General features: G+C 50.0%; 4 non-coding genes across 4 annotated transcripts; 1 reads left to right on the top strand and 3 right to left on the bottom strand.

Annotated features, from left to right (window-relative positions):
- Window positions 1-783: 783 nt before the first annotated feature.
- Window positions 784-857, bottom strand: TRNAT-AGU. The gene has a single exon. It is a non-coding gene; the product is annotated as a tRNA-Thr (tRNA).
- An 11,038-nt stretch (window positions 858-11,895) lies between these two features.
- On the top strand, window positions 11,896-11,969 carry TRNAT-AGU. The gene has a single exon. It is a non-coding gene; the product is annotated as a tRNA-Thr (tRNA).
- Window positions 11,970-12,674: 705 nt separating this feature from the next.
- TRNAK-UUU lies at window positions 12,675-12,747 on the bottom strand. Its single transcript has one exon. It is a non-coding gene; the product is annotated as a tRNA-Lys (tRNA).
- A 1,225-nt stretch (window positions 12,748-13,972) lies between these two features.
- On the bottom strand, window positions 13,973-14,044 carry TRNAA-UGC. Its single transcript has one exon. It is a non-coding gene; the product is annotated as a tRNA-Ala (tRNA).
- Window positions 14,045-14,413: the final 369 nt, after the last annotated feature.

The raw sequence follows: 14,413 nt of genomic DNA, 5'->3' as shown, positions 1-14,413 counted from the left end.
GACTGGAGCCCAGGCTCGGAGACTCTCACCCCTCATGGGGTCTCGGAGGCTGGGCTCAAGCCCAAGTGTCTACGCTGTAATTTTATAACCCTGCAGCACAAGCCCCACAAGCCTGAATCAACTGACCCAGGGTTTGAGAATAGTGACTTGGGTGTGTTAATGGCAGTGTAGACATAATGCTGGGCTATGTCCACACTGCGATGAAACACCCACGGGTGTCCCGTGCCAGTGCAGGCTCCCAGGCTAGGGCCCTGGGATGGTAAATTTGCAGTGTAGACATCTCAGCTCGAGCTCAATACTGGGCTCTGGGAACCCTCAAGGTTGGGAGGGAGTTTAGCAAGTGAAAAAGGTAAAATGTCAGTGGAGTATTACCCTGGACTCAATGGCAGTTCTCCGTTGGTCTGTCTGCTTTGGGGCAGGGACAATTACACGTCCTGCTGCTTTCGTTATTTCAAAGGGAGGTTTAGGATTTTCATTCTCACACATGGTGCACAAAGCAGGACTCAACCCTCCATGCAAACTAAATGAGCTGCTCACAGGTTCTGGCAGCCACAATGAGCCATTTGGTGTGAGAGCCCAGACCTGCCCCTGTCCCAAACGGAGGGGGTCATCTGTGACAGGCTCAACCACTGACCTATCAGCTCTTAACTCCCAAACTTTCAGTAAGTCTGTTATCAGTGCCTGTGAGTATAATTTAAACAACCATACTGGGCTGGACCAAAGAGCTCTGTGTTTTGTCCTCTCACAGTAGCCAATACCAGGTTACCCAAGAGTTAGTCAACAAGGCACCACTGGGAATTGAACCCAGGATCTCCTGTTTACTAGACAGGTGCTTAAGCCAGCTAAGCCATGGTGCCTGCCTGTGTCAAAAACACAGTGTCTGCCCACACCTGACTCCCTGCCACCCCCACTGGGGCCTGACAAGCTTTGCTTGTGTTTGGATTCTGCAAAGCAGAGGAGCAGGTGACGTTTTCCTTGCAAGGGGTGTGTGTGTGTGTGTGTGTGTGTGTGTGTGTGTGTGTGAGAATCTTTGGCCAGGTCTGCACTACAAGGTTACTTCAGCATCATTATATTGCTCATATGTGTGAAAAACACACAACGCTCCCTCGGTCAGCAGTTTTTGGCTGGTGCACACACTGCAATACCACATCTGGCGACAAAATTGCCCTGTTTTGGTGACAAAATAAAACCACCTCAACGAGAGGCCTAGTGCTTTTTGCAGCAAACTTAAAGTGACAAATGTCAGTGTAAATGCTGCTGGTCATTACATCACCATATCTGGTTTCCACCAGTATCCCACCACATCTGCCGTGAACTCACCTGCCCTGCATTCCTGCTATAGAGTCTGGGTCCCTCCCCTTTCATAGCTCCAGAAAGTTCTGACAGCTGAGCCACTATCTATACCGGGATTAGCTTGATAGACCTGCATTGCCAGCCTAAGTAATGTAATTACACCAACCTAATTTTGTAGTGTAGACCTGTCCAAAGAATCACACACACACCTTGGGAGCAAAACTTCATCTGCTCCTCTGCTTTACAGAATACAAACACGAACAACACTTGTCAGGGCCCAGTGGGGATTGGTAGAGAGTCAGGTGTGGGCAAACACAGCATTTTAAACAACAGTAGGTATCCTGGGTTAGCTGGTTAAAACCCCTGTTTTGTAAACAGAAGATCGTGGGTTCAACTCCTTGTAGTCCCTTGGGAATGGCTTTTGGAGCACCTGGTATTGGCTACTGTCAGAAGACAAGATTCAGAGCTAGATGGACCTATGGTTTAAATTACACTCACAGGCACTGATAATAGAGTTACTGAAAGTTTGGGTGTTAAGAGCTGATAGGTCAGTGGTCCAGTCCCCTCAATGCGGTTTTACCATTTTCACTTGCTAAACTCCCTCCCAACCTCTATAAAATTACAATGCAGACATATGGGCTTGAGCCCAACCTCTGAGGCCCCACGAGGGGTGAGGGTTTCTGAACCCAGGCTTCAGCGTGAACACAAATATCTGCACCACAGTTTTTAGCCCCTCAGCTTTACGTCCATGAGCCCAAGTCAGATGACCCAGGCCAGCCCTGCTGCCATCGTCATCCCAGGAGAGATGGACTCTAAGGGTACGTCTCCACTGCAATGTAAGCCCAGGTGTGGCACACTCTGCTCAAAGCAGCACCCTGCAAGCCCCATATTCACCACTCTCATATAATGATGAGATGGTTTGTACAAAGTCTGCCTGGTGAGGTGTCATTTCAAAAGTCTTGATCTGTTGAACATTAATATCGTGTTGGATTGTGTGTGCTCGCATTGGTTGGGAAGTTATTAAGTTTTGCTCTGTGTGTGTTACTGAGATATGTTATGAGGTTGGGAAATGCCCCCCACCAGCCTTTCAGGTGTGACAAGGGAGGAGCCAGACTCGCTGCTGGCCCATTGAAGGGATCCACACTTCCAAGGACTAGCCCAGGAACCGTGTACAATGCAGACTTCTCCGGGATAGCACAGACAATGGACACTGCTTGACTCACATCGTAGCAAAGGAGCTTCCTAGCAAGTTGGAAGAAACTATGAAAGAAGGGAAGAGACATCATGACCTGGCCTCTCTCCCCCACAACTCAGCAACTGGAAACACACCTGGAGGACAAAGACTGAACTGAACTGAATCAGAAGAGAATAATAACAATAATACTTGCAAACCAAAGTCCCCAAACAGACTAGTATTGGTTTTTCAGCAGAAAATTGTCTGTTTGGGGAATTTTGTTTTCTCAGTCAGACCTTGCCAAGGGAAGCAGGGAGAAAATGTTGGAGTTGCCTCCTTCAGAACAGCTCACCCTAGACACTAGCTCTGGTTCACTGCTCTGGCCTTCCTCGGGTTGAGGGTATTTTAATAATTTGGGGCCGTCCCAGGGTGTTTGGGGGAGATGATGAGGATGTTCCCTTTTGAGATAAAAACTAAGAAATACAGGACTAGAGAATTTTTTTTAAAGAAATCTGGGATTTAGACATTTTAGACATGGGGAGTTCTGAGTTTCTGAGAAGGTTTTTGTTTGCAAGAAGTAACATTGTTTGATCTGTCATTGTACCAAAGGGGGAGATGGTTGTCTACAAAGGAGGGGTGAAAACTAAAAGCGTTGCAGGAAGATGGGATTCAAACCCACGTGTGCAGAGCACAATGAATTAGCAGCCCATCACCTTAACCACTTGGCCACCTCATCTGAGCTGTCAAGAAAGAGATAGAAGGAGAAATCTAAGGTCAGCAGAGCTAGGGCCAATAAGGAGTTTTTAAATACTAAGCGGAAGCAGGGGCTGAATGAGCTCCCCCCCTCACATCTAGTGAGGAGCTGGGGGAAAGACTTCAGGAACAGACCGTGTTTGCATAGACACACCTACTCTGCCTAGCTATGCAGCATGATGGGGCCACTTTCCCAAAATGACCAGTTTTGGCTGGTGGTGGGTTACAAATCACTTTAGGATTGAGTGGCATTAAATGTTATTATCCTTCCTGCATGAGTGAAGGGCAGCAGAACATACCTAGTCCATCCTGATGGAGGGGTGGGTGGGTGAGGAATAGCTTTGATTTGACTGCATAGAAGTGATTGAGAACATCACCCTCAACCAGTGATTCCCCAAACATTTCACACTGTGCCCTCGTATCCATGGCTGTGGCACCCTTGAAAACCACGGTTGAGAACCGGGGCTGGGAGTGGGGCTGTTGCTTGCTGGGGAGAGAGGGGTGCGGACAGGGTTGAGGGGGTCGAGGCTGGGCTGGGAGTCAGGGGCCCAGGCTGAGGGTGGGGTTGGGGAAGAGCTGGGGCAGAGTGGGGCTGAGCGCTGCTCCCTCCATGGGGGCTGAGTGCTGCTGCCCCCATGAATTTGCCTCTGTGTCCCCCTAGGAGTCATGCCCCACATTTTGGGGACCACTGAACCCTACTCGCTAAGCAGGGGCTAGTGATGACAAAGCCCAGGGAAGGGAGAACAAGTGCGGGAGCCCGAGAACTGGAACCATAACCCCCCACTTCTGTCTGTGGCTCCGCCTCCTTCCACACCTTCCACCCACGGCCCCATCCACTGTCACCTCTGTTCCACCCCTTCCCCCACTGGCCCCACCCTGTCACTCCTTTACCCCTGCCCCGCTGTGGCCCCGAGACCAGAGACGCTCTCTGCCCCTGCTGCAGCCCCCGGGCCGTAGCAGGGAGTGGGAGCTCCTCCAGCCCTGGGGCTGACATGGGGGAGACTTTTCCAGGGGGGCCCAATTTGGCCAGGGCACCTAGTTATTGGCCCCACTGTCTCCTTGGCGACGCAAGGTTTGGGGAGGCTGAGCCCCCCGAGCCTCCATTACATGCCACCCAGGCTACCTCTGCTCAGTGGGTGGCCAGTCTCCCTGTGTCTCTGCTGTTCGTGCTGGGGAGCCTGGCCGGCCTTAGGGGTGGGGCCCCCAGCAGCCGCCCAGGGCTCCAGGGGTCAAAGGGCACCGTGTGGCAGTGCAAAGATGCTCACTGCTCTCCCCTGCCCCAATGCTCCTCCGTGGCCCCATAGAGGGCTGGGGGGAGCGAGGAGCAACACTATGTGCTCAATGCGTCCTGGTCACTTTCCCCACCTGGGCTGTGCTGTGAGGGGAGCATCAGAAGCTGTTGCTTTCTGCCCTCCCCTGATACAGCCCGGCTGAGGAAAGTGACCTGGATGCAGGGAGCTTGGATGATGTCGCTTCTCGCCCTGCCCCTGCAGCCCCTCGGGGTGCCCAGAGGAACAGCATCCCAGGGAGGAGCAGGCAGCAATTCCAGCGGCTCCATGTACACAGGTCAGTGTCCCCATGTGGGTGCAGGGGTTAGGGTGAAGGGGGTGCAGGAGCAGGGCAGTGGCTGGTGGCACAGGAGGGGAGTGTGGGAGTTAAGGGCAAAGGGGACACAGCGTTGCGGTTAGGGCACAGGAGGGGGCAGGAGTTAGGGGTGAAGGAGGCACAAGGGTTGGGAGTGCAGGAGCTAGCACTAAAGGGGGAGGGGGATTGCCCAGGGGTGATGGGGAAGTGCCAAAGTACAAGTTTTGCCCAGGGCACCAGTTCCCCTAGGCTGGTCCTTGGTCACATTTCTTGCTGGGAGAGGGAGGGGAGAGAGAAGAGGCGTTTTCTCTCTGTTTCTTTCCTCTCCATTTTCTGCTCCTTTCTTCAATTCCAGAAACCTCCCTTGTGTTTCAGACTGTGCAGTGACGCCCTCCCCGCCCCAGGACTCTGGTGCCTTTGGAGCAGAAAGATCCCAGGAGCTGAGGGTGTATCCAGGGGTGAGTAGCTGGCAGGAAGGAGCCCTAGCAGCTCTTCTGGGAGCGCAGGGGAGGAATGACTCCCCCCTCTCTAGATTCTCCCCGTGGGGCTCTGGGGAGCAGGGAGGGTTGTGTGATAAATTCCAGCCAACTCCCCCTTTGTTCCAAGCCGAGGGATGTCTCAGCTCTGCACGATCCCCTTGGCAGCACCAAACAAGGGATGTTTTCCACTGGCGAGGAGACCCCAGCCAGGGACTAAAGGCAGCCCCAGACTTTCCCTTTCTCCCTTCTGGGAAATCAAGTTCAAGTTTTTACAAGGAGCTAAGGAAGCCTCAACCCCACATCTGAATTAATGTCACATTTCTCACTACCTGACAGAAACAAATGTCATTTCAATCCCACGTGAGTCCACTTCAGTCATTCCTCAGCTCTAGTCCTTCCCCCTCCTGCCTTAGCTTAGGGCATTGCGCCACCCGGTGGGCATTTCATTTCCCTCCTCAGTTTCACACAGAGAGACAATTTCCTTTGCACAGATCCATGAACAGCAAAACCTCCCTGTGTCTCTTGTCTGAGCCAGGGCATTCAATTCCAATGAACCCTTCTCTCCTGCAATGGCGATGGTCAGACAGAGGGGACATGGCCACCTTCAGCCCTGACAGTGAGATATTCACTCTTCTCTTTCTTCAAGCTGCTGCTGTTATTCCATAAAACATGAACCATAGAATAAAAAGTTGAGTTTACTCCAGGGTGAGGAAAGAAAGGAGCCACCAACTCCCTGAAAAATCTCAGTGCCCCAGAGAAAACCTGCCCATTATTGGAATTACTGATGTGCTGGAGATATGTTGGGAAAAGGGACTGTCTGAATTGCCAAGGCAGGAAACAAACAATCTACAGCAACATCATTAACCACAGACACACTCTAGCCATGCTCCAGCCAGAAGGGAAATGGGCAGGAATTCTTGCTGTTCAGCCATGGCCACACGTACAGAGCTGCACAGCAGTGAGTGTGCTGGGGAAGCTGGTCTGAGCAAACCATTGGAAATGACCCTTCAGTGAGAACAGAACGAGTGTGTAGAAAAGCCCCTGTGTTAAGTGGTTGTGGCTGAGGGCTTAGGGAGCTGGACTAGGAAACCAGAGGTGTCTTTCTGTGGCAGTTTGATTCTTGCCAGCTAGGCTGTGTGGTGTCTCCATGGCTGTACTTTCAGTGTCTGATCACCCAGGGAGCCAAGTCTAGATGTGTTCAGAGGCTAAAGACACGTCAACATTTCAAACTCCCCCGCAACATTGCTGCTGCAGCTCAGTAATGGAGATGCTCTAGGCCAGGTTTTCTCAAACTTCTTTTCACTGCAACCCCTTCTGCCAAAAACTTACTGCTTGGTCCTGGAAAGAGGGACCAAGCCCCTCCCACACAGGGCAGGGGGGAGCCAAAGCCTGAGCTCCGCCCAAGTGGGGGAAGGGCAAAACCAGAGCTTGAGGGATTCAGCCCTGGGTGGTGGGGCTCAGACTTTTGACTTCAGCCTCAGGCCCCAACAAGTCTAACGCCAGCAGGTTTCCCTAAGCCATTGCTCAATGGGCATCTTACTAGATTGCCAGCTGCCTTTCAACTGCAGTGTGGAGACTGTGTGTGTGTGGGGGAGAGATAACGTGTATGTTGGGGAAGAGTGAGTGTGTTGAGGTAGGTAGGAGTGGATCATTATTATCCCAATTTGAAAGAGGGAGCAGCTAAGGCTGAGAAAGGAGAATTTACTTGTTTTAGGTCACACAGGCAGGCAGTGGCAGAGTTGGGAATAGGACCCAAGAGCCCTGATTTTCAAACTAACCATCGGATCTTGAATTTCCTACATTGAATGACCTGAATAAAGTGCTCTCAGATGAGCTCCAGACCAACAACAGTGCACAGTAATTATTCAGCAAGTATTTGAGGAGAACTGCAATGTTAGAGAGAATCATGAACTGCTCAGAGACAATTAATGCAGAGAAGCAGCAAAATTCATCAAACATATGACTGGTTCTGACGTATTTCCTTGGTCTTCAAAGAGAACAACAAGGACCTGAGTCTCCTCCCTGTCAATAACCCCCTGCTCAGCCAATCAGGGTAGAGACTGAGGATGAGAAGCTGAGGGTTCTCACCAGAGAGCCCAAAGGATGGCCCAGGTCACCAGTGGGGATCACTGCCCGAGCACTATTTCAGCCCCACATTTTTGGCTGGACCTCCCAGAGTGGGAGCTGCCGAGCACTCCCCCGCAACACACACACACATAGACACACACACACACACCTCTCTCCTGGTGTTGGGAGGGGAACAGGAGAAAGGACAAAAGAAGCAAGAGAAGAAGAGAAAGGAGGGAGGGATGGAGGAAAAAGTGAAACAAAAAGGACAAACTCAAATGTCCCCAGTGATGCTAAGGGACAAAATCCCAGGTGCAAAATAAAATTCTGCCTCCTTAAGCTCGTGTTTTCCATGCCTAGAATTCAACTGTCACCAGATGGATCAGACTGAACAGGTTTCAAACCTCAAGGAGGCTCTTACCTTCTAAACAGGGATGGTTGTTTTCTAGTAAAATCAGGAAAAGGGAAGGAGAAAACTCAAAAGAGGTTCCTCCTGGCGCTCACATATGTGAACCCGAATACTCTCAGTCCTCAAAGAGAGACCTGGAGAAGGAGACTTGCTGAAGCAAAGCCACAGGGGTCTCTGAGGTTTCCCTGGCCCCTCGCCCCTGTCCTGCCTGGCTGATGTCAGCATCTCTCTGTGAGGTCACCACCTCCCCACCACCTTTGACCAATAGTCTGAGGTCCTGCAAAAAGCCTTTGTGATGTCACTGCCACACCCCTCCCTTGCTGGGCTAATGTCCTGCCCCTGCCCAGGGACTTTGGAGGTTTGAGCTACTCCCTGTGGATCTCCCCACTCAAGGAGTGTTCGTTCTAGGAAGCAAGCTGGCTAGACAGTAAAACATCAGCCGCTGCTCCCAATACTACACTCAGTTTTTCAGAAATTTGTCGACTTTATGGCCAGAAGAGACCATTAGAGCATCTAATCTGACCCCCTGCATATCACAGGCCTCCTGTATGGCACAATAGCTACTTTTTGGGTAAACACATTCCAGAAAGACATCTAGTCTTCATTAAATGACATCAGAAGATTGTGAATCCACCACTTTCCTTGGTAGCTTGTTCCTGTGGTGAATCATCTTTGCTGTTGAATATTTGTGCCTTAGTTGTAATATGAATTTGTCTCTTTTCACCGTCCAGCCATTGGGGCTTGTTATGCTTTTCTCTGCTACATTAAAGAGCCCTTTAATAGCCAATCTTTTCTCTCCAGTAAGGCCCTTCAACACTTCAATGAAGTCACCTTTCAATCTTCTTTTGATAAGCTAAACAGGTTGAGCTTGTTCAATAGCTCCCTAGAAGGCATTTTTCTCCAGCCCTCACAACATTTGGTGGCTCTTTGCTGACCCAGCTCCAATTTCACAACATCTTTTTCAAATGAGGACACCAAAACTGGAGGCAGTATTCCAGTATCAGTCTCACTGATACTGTGTCATCTCCTGTGACGTTATTGACATAATCTGTAACTGTATAGCTCACCGTTGCGACCACTGTTCTATATTTGCAGCCAATATTATAGAAAGGTTGTCGTGTAAGGGGTCTATGGAGAGGTTATGATTGGCTGATTATAATGATGCTATCTCTAGATGTGTATCATTTTTGTAGTTGACGTTATGAATATTGGCTCTATGCTGCCTGTATTTCAAACTTGTGCTCTGCTTCCGGGGAATACTCCAGCCAGACAAATTGGTGTCAGCTCTGCCTAGCCTGCTTGATGGCTCATTAAGGACCATCAGCTATACAACTGGCCCACTGAGAGAAGTCAGATATGCCTTGTGACTCAGCAAGGTATGCAGGGATCTGCCCTATGGACAGAACTTTAAAGTTTTTCTATGCCACGTGCTGGATAGAGTGTCCTTGGGACAAAGAAAGCAAAAACCACATGGCAAGAGACTATAAAAGGCTGATGCCTCATCTCCATCTTGTCTTCAGTCCTGCTTCATACCCCTGGAGGGACTTTGCTACAAACTGAAGCTCTGTACAAAGGACTGAATGACCCATCCCAGGTGTGGATGGACTCCAGAGACTTGATTTCAACCTGCAGTTTATTCCATCACTGCTACAAGCCGGAACCAAGGACTTTGCCATTACTGGATGTGAAGGGTTCAAATCCATGTGCAGTTTATATAACAACCTGATCTATGGATTGTGCCAGCTCTTTTCCAGAGCCAAAGTCCAGAGTATGGTCAAGGGACCAGAGGCCTAGCAAATCGTGATCAACTAAGAGAAAGCTGGGGTAAACAGAAAGCCTTGCCTGCTAAGATAGGCCTGGTCAGCAAATTGCCAGGTGTTGGAGCTAAGAACTAAAGAATTGTGTCTTATTCAGAGTTGCAAATTGAGCAAAGAATCCCTTTTCCTTTTCTGTTAATCTCTTCTGTAGAGAGATGTTCTTCCCACAGATCCAATCTTGAGTTTATGAGAAGTAGGCACATGTCAGTATAAGATATGGCATCTTTCCACTTCCCTCCCAAGAGACCAATGCCTTGCCTTTAGACACACAGAAAACAATCTTTATTGCCATATGCTTTCACTGGTTCTTTGCTTTAACCCCTAGGAATGTACCTGTTGGACAATCAAAAGAGTTGCTCCTTTCCTATGGACCTCAAATCAGAATTTCAACATAGATATTTTATACTACTCACATTTTATCAAATTATTCATTCAATGTTAACTTGCTAACTTGAGACCATGGGTGGAGACATTATGTAACCTGTTAACCATTGGCTACTGTGCTATCTTGTCTTGGTGCAGAACCTATCCTGGGGTGTTGAACTGCCTACCCCGTCACTTTACCCTGCCCATGGAAAATCTATATATTCTATTGTAATCAATTGACTGACAGTGTCTATGAGCCTAATACGCAAGGTGACACTCCGCCAGCGCTGTGTGTAATAAACTCCTATTCTTGACCTCTACACTGTGTAGATTATGTCCCTCACAGACACCTGCTGAATAAAGAGGAGATTCAGCATGCAGCACCCAGTGGTGCCTGGCTGAATGCGTCTCCTCTCCCCGCAGCTTGGTGATCTTTTGAGGAAATGGAGAAGACTGCCTCTACCTAGCTGTACATTGCTTGCAAAAGAAACAGGTCTTTTTGGTGACAAGTGTTGAAAGGAGCCATTAGACGAATGTGGAGACAAGAAAACATCCCCTAACTGAACTTGCATCTGTGGATGCTGAAGCCACAACACAGAGTGCTAAACGCTATATGACCATGGCTGGTGTCAGAAGAGTCTCTACCAAAGCCTTTTTCCACCAGAAGGGACCTCTCTGTGCACAGAACTCCTGGTAGTGTGATGGCTGCAGGCAGTGGAGAACTCTATTTTGGCATCTCTTTGTCGATGAACATCTGCAGTGGCTGTTAAAAGGCCTCTGGATAGTGGTCTTTGGGAAGAGCTGGCTGAAGAGCCTTCCTAGTAACCAGGAAATCCTGGCTTGGCCTGACAGTTCTTCCTTGCTGAACCTAATGTCTCTGTTGGCTCCTTTTTTGTATCTCTTTTCATAAAAATAAAAGACCTGTCAGCAGAATCCTTCTAAGTAGTGGTCCAAGACAGAGAGAGCCTTCCTTGCGGCTAAGTCTTGGTGCCATGGGGCATGCCTCACTGCAGTGCCTTCTGTTGGCCATCCTGGCAATTAGCTCTGGTCCCCCGGTGCGCCTTCATCTAGTGGCGTCTGGCTGCCATCTGTTCTATCATTAGGACCCATGTCGCTCTCAGGACTTCAAAGTCCTCTTATGGACACAGCCCTCTGGCTGTGCCCCACTCAGTTGTCTCCCTCCTTCCAGGGGGCAGCTGTCCTCTACCCAGACACTTGCCTCAGTGGCCAGCTGCAGTCCAGGGTGTAGCCACCTGTGTCAGCAGCGACTGAGGCAAAAGGGGTGCACCTCCAACCCCTGCCATCTGTTTCTCTGGACCACTTCCCCACAGACCTAGCACCTTCCTCCGCCTTTGTATCAGGGCCTCAGTCTGGCAGTAGTCGGCCAGGAGGTCACTCATGCTCCCCTTACCCACCCAGCACTACTCTGATCATGGTGCCCTTCCTTCAGGGCAGCCAATCCTCCCTCCTCAAACTCCAAGGAGTGACTGACTCTTGCTGTGCTGAGCAGCCCTTTATATATGGGCTGCTCCAGCAAGCCTTCTCCTGATTGGCTCTCCCAATAAGCCCTTTCCTGATAGGCTGGGTTCTGCACAGCCTCTGCAAGGCTGCCTTAATCTTTCTTCTGCTTGTTTGGGGCAGCCACCCCACCACACTTGGAAAGCGGCAAATGAGAAATCTAGAGCTGAAGGAAAGGTTACCATGACTCAGAACTGAGCCGAGGTTGCTGCGACTGAAACACAGATCACTAACCACTATATGATCACAGTGGCTGGTGGCAGAAGCACATGTTAGAAGCCCTCTGTCAACTCAGCTGTGGCTTTCTGTGCACGGAGAGCCAGGCACCTCAAGGTCTGCAAGTCTTGAGGGAAATGGGGAACGTCTGTACTTTGGAATTTGCAGGTGTTATCCTGAACCATCAAATGGAACAGTTGTAAACCCTTTTGCAAGGCAGGCACCATGGCTTAGCTGGCTAAAGCACCTGTCTAGTAAACAGGAGATCCTGGGTTCAACTCCCAGTGGTGCCTTGTTGCATGGCTTTTGTCTCCTCTGTTCACATTTTCCTGTGTCTTTCTAGGAAACAGAAGAGACCTCTCTTGGTATCCAAGTAATTGATTGCTAAGGAAAAGGCTTCTTTGGAGAGAAGCATTGGAAAGAATCAAATCACAAGCCTGGAGTTGATGAAAAGGCTGCTGTGACTGGCATTGGCATGGCGGTTGCTTCGACTGCAATTGCTGCAACATGAGAGCCTGTGCCACACGTCCTTGTGATTTGCTGGGGATGTCCACACACAGAGGTTCCGCCGAAGTCGCAGGACCAGCGGACCCTTCGCAGGCATGCCGCCGAAGGCAGCCTGCCTGCCGCCCTTGCGGCGACCGGCAGAGCACCCCCCGCGGCTTGCTGTCCCAAGCACGCACTTGGTGTGCTGGGCCCTGGAGCCACCCCTGTCTGTGGGGACAATTTTTTCTGGCAGGGCGGACTCAGTGGGAAGATGCCTCTCTGGCCAGCCCTGCATTTGCTCAAAAAGTCAGCACCCAGCACTTTGCTGCAGGCCCAGAGGCCTTTCTTCCTCCAGACTGTGAGGCCAGTGGACAGGTGAGGAAGTAGCACCTTCAGTCCCAGGCAGTAAAGGGCCCTTCCTAGGAAAGGCCATGTCCTGAAAAGGAAAGACAAAAGTCAAGGAGAGTCCTCCTGAAACTCTCTAGGGAAGTCAGAGAGGGAAACTGTTTCTTTGCCTGACCAGGGACTCAAACCCTGGACCCTCAGATTAAAAGTCTGATGCTCTCCCAACTGAGCTAGCCAGGCTCACATTTAAAAAAAAAAAAGCAAATTTCGTGCAGAAGAGAAACTAGTCAAGAAAAACGAGGGCAGGAAACAATACAGAAAACCTGCTACTCTCGTTCTCTTAGCAGTCCTAGCCCCAGCCTGCTCCTCCATTTGGAGCCCTGAGGCCATATTCTTTTTTTCATTAAATATCAAATCCAGGAGAAAACACAGTTATACAAAGCAAAACGAAATCACAAACAGAAATGTCATTGGAAATACAGAAATAAAAAAGGAAAATGCAATTCCCATCACTTTATCATATCTGGGCCATTCCTGTATCGAGAGCACCTGCTAAGGTCCCTGTGTGCTTACGAGAAACCTGGAGGAACTCATACCACAGCCTGAACATGAAACTCAACTGCTCCCGGGTGCCGCAGTAAAACCCTTTCCCTGCTGTGACGTTGCACTCCATAGGATTTTATAAAAATATGCTAATGAGTGTGAATATAAAGTGACTGGACTATGCTTCATGCCAAAGGTCTCTTGTAAGGTATCATTACAAAGCTTATAATCTACTGAGTGTGTTCATCCTATTTGTATGAACCGATCATTCTTGGATCTGAAACTAGAAATATGAACTATAACTCTGAGGTCCTGTTGTAATGATGCAAAGTGTGGGCCATTAATAGTGGTTTGGACTCTTGATGGCTCCCATTAACCAGGACAATTGACTGGAGATGGCTCTGTCCTGCACCATCCCTGAGTCAGGCCAGGAAGAATGAAGGCTTGGGGGGGTCTCACAGGACATGTGCCCATGTCCCCTGGTACAGGAATCCATCTTAAACCTGGGGCTCTTCCTCAGGAGAGAGAGAAAAAATTCCTGCCTTGTACCAAAGCTGTATAAGGGGGTTGAACTGAACAAACATGGCTGCAGTCATGAGACATCCCCTAGCTACCACCTGAGCTGGAACAAGGACTATACCAGGAGAAAAGATTGGGCCCAGACAAGAAATAAGTCTAGTCTTTGCAGATGGGACCTTTCCCTCCAGTGCTGGAGGATTCACCCTTCTCATCTACCCTTGTCCCAAGCAGCACAGCGGGTGGGAATCTTAAATGTACAGAGGAGACTTAGGAGCAGAAACCACTCCAGACCTTCCATGCAATTGGCACTTGCCCCTCACTGAGCAGGATTGAAATTCCTGCAGGGAGACTGCTGGGCCACATCCCCTCTGGGCATGAGAAAAACAGCAGGGTGAAAAGAACTTGGATAAGCTGGGGATTGAACCCAGGACCTCATACATGCAAAGCATGTGCTCTTCCACTGAGCTACATCCCCAGATGGGGGCATATGTGCTAGAGGTTACACTCAGAGCCCTCTTGTTTCCAGAGCACCTAGTGGCCTAAGAGCAGCATAGGGGACACATTCCCTGCTCTGAGTCCAAATCTGCTGTCCTGGAGGCTGCTGGTTCTTAGGGGTCACTTTGCAGCAGGGCCAGATTCTATATGTGGGGCAGAGAGAGTGGGTGCCCTGGATTCAGGGTGCAGAGATACACTCAGCCCTCTCCCCAGCATTGGGTGGGGGGTGCTGCCACCCCCTGCTGGAAGGTAATGTGTTGGGGGGGGGCGCTGTGAGTCGCTCAACACCTGACCCTGGTGGCAGAAGTGCTGTGGGGAGCTCCAGGTGTTTCTAGGATCTGCTCTTTCC

The sequence above is a fragment of the Mauremys reevesii genome, unplaced genomic scaffold, assembly GCF_016161935.1.
Source record: "Mauremys reevesii isolate NIE-2019 unplaced genomic scaffold, ASM1616193v1 Contig29, whole genome shotgun sequence".
NCBI classification, from domain to species: domain Eukaryota; kingdom Metazoa; phylum Chordata; order Testudines; family Geoemydidae; genus Mauremys; species Mauremys reevesii.
This window is presented reverse-complemented; position numbering and strand designations above follow the sequence as displayed.